The sequence below is a fragment of the Alligator sinensis genome, unplaced genomic scaffold (genome assembly GCF_000455745.1).
Source record: "Alligator sinensis unplaced genomic scaffold, ASM45574v1 scaffold14_1, whole genome shotgun sequence".
In the NCBI taxonomy this organism is placed as follows: Eukaryota; Metazoa; Chordata; order Crocodylia; family Alligatoridae; genus Alligator; species Alligator sinensis.
The window spans coordinates 790,508-798,660 of NW_005842709.1; the positions used below are offsets into that span (position 1 = coordinate 790,508).

At 50.1% G+C, this 8,153-nt stretch overlaps 1 long non-coding RNA gene across 1 annotated transcript in view; it reads right to left on the minus strand.

Annotated features, from left to right (window-relative positions):
• Nucleotides 1-8,153, minus strand: part of LOC112551984 — a 12,844-nt gene that overhangs the window by 2,106 nt on the left and 2,585 nt on the right. The gene's annotated exons all lie outside the window — the stretch shown is intronic.

The window sequence follows — 8,153 nt, forward strand, 5'->3', positions numbered from 1 at the left end:
TCACAAGACCCCAGACAGGTGATCATCCAACCTCCTCTTGAATTTGCCCAAAGTAGAGGCGAGGACCACTTCTCTGGGAAGTTGGTTCCAGATTTTGGCCACCCTAACTGTCAAATATTGCCTTCTGATCTCTAACCTAAACCTACTCTCCATCAGCTTATTACCATTGTTCCTTGTCACCCCAGGTGGTGCTGGGGAGAAAAGGGCTCTCTACCTATTTGCTGTTGATCTCCCCTGATGAGTTTGTAGGCAGCCACCAGGTCCCCCCTCAGCCTTCTCTTGCTGAGGCTGAACAGGTTCAGGTCCTTCAGTCTCTCTTTGTAGGGCCTGTCCTGCTGCCCTCTCACCAAGCAGGTAGCCCTCCTCTGAACCCTCTCCAGGCTGGCCACATGGCTTTTATTGCTTGAAAGAAGTTTCTCATGTTATGTTGATCAGTGAAACACTGGATTTCCATGGCCTTTGCTTGCCAACACTGGCTCTTGATGTCCTGTAGCCTCCTCTGAACTACACCTTTAAGCCAGTGGTAAACTTCTTGTTTTTTGCTGGTTGGAGGGTTCATTTTGCCAACAGTGGAACGTGGTTCTCTTCTGATGGATAAGTGCTAGGATTTCCTCATTATTCTCATTGAACCAATCTTGATGATGGTAATGGAGTATCCAACTGATTCAGTGCATGTCTTGTGAATAACATTCTTAAGCTCCTCCCAATGTGCCTGGATGTGCTTGATGTCATCACATAGGTCAGAGAACCTCTCAATAAGGCATTGCTGAAGAGCCTCACGTCTATCTTGGCCTTGAAGTGCCTTGATGTTCAATCTCTTCTGCATTCCTTTCTTTTGTTTACAGTGTTGTGGTGCAAGCTGCATGTCCATGATTGATCCAACTAAATGATGGTCCACTCAACAGTCATCTGCACCTCTCAGGACTTGGGTGATATACAGACATCAGTATGATCATGGGCTCTGACAGTAATATAGTCAAGAAGGTGACAGTGATTGGAATGTGGGTGTTTACAAGTGGTCTTATATTTGTCACTCTGTATGAAGATAGCATTCGTGATGAGCAAGTCATGCTCTGCACATTTGCTGAGGAGGATACCATTGGAATTGACTTTCCCCACTCCCTCTTTCCCAATGGTGCCACTCTGGAGTTCAGTGTCACCCAGCTCTTGCATCGAAGTCACCCATGAGGATGAGCTTGTCTTCCTTGGCAGTGGCAGTCAGGACTGTGTCAAGAGCACAGTAGAACTGTTCCTTGTTGACTTCTTCATCATTAAGTACGGGGGTATACGCATTGATGACCACAGCATACTGGTTGTTACTGAGCTTGAGGCAGAGAGTCATAAGATGTTCATTAATGCCCACAGGGAGTTCTGAAAGCTAACTAACAATCTTGTTCTTGATGGCAAAGAAAACCCCGTGAATGTGCCTCTCATCAGGTGACTTTCTTTTCCAAAAAAAAAAAAAAAAAAAAAGGTATAGCCACCTCCTTTCAGCTGGCCTTCATCTGCTCAGTGAGTCTCGCTTAGGGCAGCAATATTGATGTTATTTCTTGCAAGTTCTCTAGCTACCATGATGGTTCTTCTTTCAGGACACTCACTGTTTGGAGAGTCTGTGAGAACGAAAACATTCCATGTGGTGAATGTCAGTACTTTATTTTATTGGTTTTGGCTGCAGATAGAGTGATCCCACTGGATGCAGCAATCCAGCCCAGGGGCTTTGAGACAGCCTGTGTTTAGGACACCTTTTCTAGTCTCTTCCCCATTCAGGGTGAGCAGAGGGGATCCTAAAAAGGAGTGCTCAGTCACAGCTGCAGCTGCCAAAATGTGCTTCTATCTTGGTAAGTACAAAATGACCATCCTATGACCACCACCTATGTGCAGATTTGTGACTAGGGACTTCCAGAAATCACTGTTCCTGCCCCCACTGCCACTCACCCATTGCCACAGGACTTGGTCAGTGGGAAATGTTAACATCCCTGGCAGAGGCCTGCACATGACATCTTTTAATGTGGGGAAGCTGGTGCACAAGTGACAGTAACACAAACTCGACAGGAAGGAGCCCTGAACCCAAGGATGTCCCAGACAACCGGAGATGTCCATCCAGCTGTAGCCCTTGTCTGCCTTCACAGCTGCAGAGAACCAGCAGGTCCTCAAGTATACCTGGTCTGCCATTAGGGTCTTCAGGAATTTGGATCATGCTCAGTTTGGGACCTCACCTCAAACCTGTTCACCAGGGGAGACAGTACCAGGAGTACAAGACTCCAAACAAGATAGCTCTGAGGGTCATTGGGAATAGACTCAGATTAGACCTACCCTGGTAGGTGCTCTTCTCAGAAGGGTAGACTCCTGGCTGTGGCTGCCCCTCAGAAAGGTGGGACTCATGCAGAAGGCTGCTGCTAGCAGAGCTTTCTGTTGGAGGTGTGGCAAGACAGTAGGGGGTGCTACTACACTGAGCCACCCACCTCACTGTGCCCAACCAAAACCCCACTTTGGGTGTCTCCCTTGGGGCGCCTACATCCAGCCAACCCCCTTCCTGGAGCACACCCGTAAGCCTGGGGTAATCGCTGCCACCACCCAGGCTCTGGTCTCTGTTAGGGCTCTGTGCAGCCCAGGGTAAACAGACCCTGCAGACCTTGGGGATGCTTCGCCCATTGGTAGTATTTCTGGGTACTCCTTCTAGCCTGGAGCCACCCAGGAAATTTTCAGGTAAGGCAGAATCAGATAATAATCAGCTGAGCTCTGCTAGGAGCAAAAAGGCCTGTCCCTCCACTCAAGCATTTACAGCTAGGCATGCTGTAACAGGTAGTTTTATTGATCAGAGAAGGGGGAAAATGGGAGAGGGGTACAAGACAGAGGAGTATTAAAGAAAATGCCTTGAGCAAAACAGAATGGGCTTGTTGGCCCTTTTAACATGTGGCTAAAGATACATAACCCTAATTTACTGGCTAAATTTCAGGTAAGCTACTTACATATACATCCAGAGGATTCTGGAGGCCCATGCTTTGGTATGTGTTTCCAAAAATGCCTGCTGGAGGAAGCCCCCCAGACCAGGTGACCTGACCTTTAAATAACTTTTCTGACCTCATCACCTGTTCCAACCAAAAACAAGCATCTCCTGAACACTGCTGTTGTAGCCCAATCCTTTAAAAAGTCATCAGCAACCCCTTTCCAACCAAAAACAAGCATCTCCTGAACACTGCTGTTGTAGCCCAATCCTTTAAAAAGTCATCAGCAACCCCTGGTGGAGTGACCAGTGTCACAAAACTGGTCCCACAGGTTTATTGGCAGGAACCTTAAGACAAAGGATCTGGACACAGTAAGGGGGGGATGGAAGGAAGCAAAGCTCATAGCCCAAACAAGACACACAGCAAAACAGTGACAGACAGAGGGGATTTCTTCAGACCCCTCCCCACTTTCAAAAGCCTGTGCCCATTACTTTACAGGGCTGTGGGCACAGGCATTTTTTTGTTTAGGGAGGTTGTCTTCATTACCTAAAAAGAAAAAACCGAAATAACACATAAGACTAGCTAAAACAACAATACCCATATAAAAATAGAAAAAGTTGGGGTGTCCAAGCGCCAGAGCGCTTTGGGGTGGTCCTGCATTTTCTGGCCGGTTACCCAGAGTCTTTTCTGGACAGTGAGTCTGCTAACACGTTCTAGTTTCCTTTGATGTGTTCCACGGTCGTGTTGAATTCCTGAAACTGCCATGCCCATCTTTGAGGCTTGGCATTTGTGTTCTGCCTTGTCTGCAGCCATTGAAGCGGGGCATGGTCTGATAGGACAGTGAACTGCTGTCCCCACAGATAGGGCCTCAGCTTGTTCAGCACCCAGACAATTGCCATGCACTCCTTCTGTATAGACGATAGGTTCTGCTCACGGGGCATCAACTTCTGGCTTAAGTAAGCCATGAGGTATCATATCCCTTCGTGCTCCTGCAGGAGTACAGCTCCAAGTCTGGTGTATGAGGCATCAGTAGCTGTGCAAAAGGGCTCATCATAGTCCAGTGCCCTTCAAATTGGCTGTTTGATCAGGGTAGCCTTCAAGGTGTCAAATACCTCTTGACATCCTGTCTTCCAGACTACCTGATCAGGGTTGTCCTTTTTTGTCAGCTCATGCAGGGGAGGTAGCAGTTGCCCCAAGGTCAGGGACAAACCACCTGTAGTACCTGGCCAGACCAAGGAAGGCTCTGACATGCTTTTTAGTTTGTGGGGGTGGCCAGTTTCTAATGGCCTTTATCTTATCCCACATGGGAGTGATCATGCCTCCCCCTCCCCCCACAGTGTCCCAAATACACCACTTCAGGTAATGCCAAGTGGCATTTCTTGGCTTTCACTGCAAGTCCAGTCTGCTTGATCTTATCTAGCACTGTGGTTAGATGAATCAGGTGTGATTCAAAGTCCTGACTGAAGATGGTGATGTCATCGATGTAGGCCACTGCAAACCGCTTGAAACCTTGTAATAAGTTATTAATCAGTCTTTGAAAAGAGACAGGAGAATTGTGCATACCAAAAGGTAGGGTGGTGAACTCATACAGTATGGTAAAGGCAGACTTGGCTATGGCATCCAGATCCAGTACCATCTGCCAGAAGTCTCTAGATAGATTGAGTAGAGATAAACTTGGCTTGGCCCAGGGTGATGAGCAGAGAGTCCATCCTGGGCACAGGGTAAGTGTTGGGAATAGCGATTGCATTCATTTTCCTGTAGTCCACGTAGAACCTGATGGTCTCATCATGCTTCTGGACAAGTACCATAGGGCTGGCATATCGGCTCGCTTTTTTAGCAAGTTGCTCAGGAACACTTCTGGATCCTCTCCATCCTTGTACGGGGTGAAGACCCTGGGGTCCACTCTGGGGGGGTGCAGTTGGCATCAGCTGGGCTGGTCCATCTACATCTCCATTTCTTGGCTGTGTTCAGCATGTGTCAAGCTCAAGCTTGTGCTGGCGCTGGGAACTCTCTCTCTTCTCTCTCATACTTGAGCCTGTGTTCCTTGCACTTGACACCTGTGCTGTGCCTCTTTTCCTGCTAGCTTCAGCTTGTATTTCTCCAGCTCTTGGGTCCAGAGGTGGGATTGCTCCTCACTGCTTCCTCCCATCGTCGGGGTGAGAGTGAGTGGAGGAGATTCCTTGGCCTGATCATTGTCCCGCAGGGTTCTAATCAGGTCCTTTTCTTTTGTCCCTGTGGTATTTGGAGGTCTCTCTCATTCAGTTCCTTCACCAGGTCATCCACGGACAGGTTGGCATAATTGTCAGCCATTCTAGCTAGCTACCCTATCCAGTTGACCCGATGCCAAATTAAAGACTTGTTTGCTCAAGGGTTTTCAGTGACTCTACTTTCTTCCCCCAAATTATGCCTTCCAGACAGCAGTCTGTGGGATCCCACAGCTCCCACCACATGTGGCAGGTCAGTAGGGGGTGCTACTATGCTGAGCCACCCGTCTCGCTGTGCCTGGCCAAAACCCCACTTCAGGTGTCTCCCCTGGGGCACCTACATCCAGCTGACCCCCTTCCTGGAGCACATCCCACAAGCCTGGGGTAACCGCTACCACCATGTGAGGAGCGTGGCTCAGCATAGTAGCTCCCCCTACTGTCCCACCACAGAAGGTACCTAATGTCAGGGCTGTTCAAGGGACACTGTCAGGCAGAGGGCACTGGCATTGCCTTTGCAGTCCCCAGTGACTGGCCCTACCTGTTGCACTGATATTTTTCCTGTCCCAGCTACCAGGAGGAAGGGCTACCCAGTGTGGTTCCCAGCTTGAGGGGACATGCTGGTGCCCTGGGGTAGTGGAACCAGGATGTGTGTTGAGGAACTTATCCCCCCCACAAGAGTGCTGTTGGAAGTGGTGGGGCATGGACTGTGGGGCTGTGATGTTTGTAAAGAGTGCTGAGGCCTGGTCAGAGCAGCCTTGCATTGGGTCTTTCAGTCAACATCAATGTTCAGAGTAGTATATTTGCAGTGAAGTTCTGCAGCCCCAGACAGACAGAGTAGTGCTGGGGCAGCACCTCTGAGCAAGGTGACAAGGAATCAGGAGGTTCAAGGAGGGACCTCAGACCCTTTTGTAATAGAGAGTCTGGGACTCTCTGGTACTTTAAGGGAGAAAGAGCCCAGAAAGAGCTACAAGCAAAGACAGACTCTGGGGGATAAAGTTGCAGGAGAGCTGGCCTAGGGAAACAGGAACAATAAGTGCTTACTACAGAGCTAGTTGCTTTGCAGTAGCACAATAGGACGATGCCTGCATGAGCAGTTGGAAACCTATTGCAGTACTAGTTGTTTGGCTGTAGGACTACAGGCTGGAGCCCTGCACAGAAAACAAGGCAGGGCTATAGATGGGCCGCCATGGAGACTGGATAGTAAGCCTAAATAGAGGGTACCTGTAGCTAACCCAGTGAAATCACCTGACCAGAAAGGGACAGGGCCTGGGAGAAACTTCAGTCAGGGCCAGAGCCAGGGCAGGGAGTCTGGCCCTGGAAGCTGCAGAGGAAAGAGCTCCTGACCTGGAAGCTGCAGAGGAGAGCCTGGCTGATAGCAGAGCTGCCTGGGGAAAAACTGGCAAGGTGCTGTTGGTTTACAAGGGAATACAGCCCCAAGTAGAAGGATTCATAGACATTAGGGCTGGAAGGGACCTTGGAAGATCATCAAGTCCAGCCTAGCCTATGGGCTAGGGCTTAGGTCTGAACCCAATGTAGAGTTAGTTTGTGTTACAGCCAGGGGGCTTATCTTTTGGTTATAGTTTAAATTGGTGGTTTGCAGGCAGGACTGAGGGGTGGTGTGGAGGTCCCAGTAGTGCCCTAGGGGCATGTGACTGCCTTGAGCCCAACTGGGAGCAGGGTCATGGTATACCGAGAGAGCATTGAGCCTGGAGCTGGGCTGCGTTTGGGATCAGGGAGCCCAGAGCTGAAGCAGGCTTAGTGCCTGAGGAGCACTGGGACAGGGCTGATACCCAGAAGTCAGGTCCAGTGCAGTGGATCTAGGCTACAGGAACCAGTGAGAGAAAAAAGGGGGCTTAGACTGGGAAGGTTGAGTCCTATTAAAGATTTCATAGACGTTAGGGCTGCAAGGGACCCGGAGGATTATTGAGTCCAGCCCCCTGCCCCAGGGGCAGGAAGTCAGCTATGGTCAAAGGATCCCAGCAAGATAAGCACCTAGCCGTTTCTTAAGAATCCAGAGTAGGTGCTTGCACCACCTCTGGAGGGAGTCTATTCCAGGCCTTGGGGGCTCAGACAGTAAAGAAGTTTTTCCTTATGTCCAGCCTAAAATGGTCTTGGAGGAGTTTGTGACCATTGGACCTTGTCATTCCTTGGGGCACCTTGGTGAACAGGTATTCCCGCAGATCCTGATGCACACCCCTTATGTACTTATAAGCTGCTACCAGGTCATCCCTGAGCCTGCACTTTTCCAGGCTAAAGAGTCCCATGGCTCTCAGCCTCTCTTCATAAGGCCTGTTCTCTTGCCCTCTGATTATGTACATGGCTCTCCTCTGGCCCCTCTCAAGCTTGTCCTGGAGCCTAGAACTGGATGCAGTCCTCCAGCTGCAGCTTCATCAAGGCTGATTACAGCAGGAGGATGGCATCCTGAGATTTGCTTGAGAAGCATCTATGGATGTGTGCCCGTCTCCGCTCGATTAGGTGCTCTCGTGCGGCCTTAGCCCGTACTATTGATCGCGCCTGTCCTGGGCGTAGCCGCCGGGCCTCATGCATCTTGCCTCGGGCTTCCTTGCTCCGAGTGCTCGCCGGTACTTGGCTTGCCGTCACAGGTGGCCTTCTGGGAGGTCTTTCCACGCGCTGCAGTCTGCCCTCTCTCGCCTGCCATGACTTGGATCTTTCAGTGGGTGGGGCTTCGTGTAGCATGGTTACCCTTGTCAGGTACCTACGTCGTAGATGTCTTCTGCAAGGCTCCTCCTCCCCTGCCCCTCGCTCTTACCCAGCCCGGCAGATCTTGGCTGTTTCTGTGGATGCTCAAATAATTCCCCAGATACACAAATAACAACAAGCCCACCCCTCACTCCCACTCCCTGCTGTCGCACACTTAGCCCCTTCTAACCTGGGGAAAACACAAAAAGGAACCTTTCAAAAACTCAACTAAAACTCTATGGGCCTAATGAAGGCGTAACCCTGCCCCTATTAGGCTTCCTAGTGGAGCCAGTAGCGTCTCTGC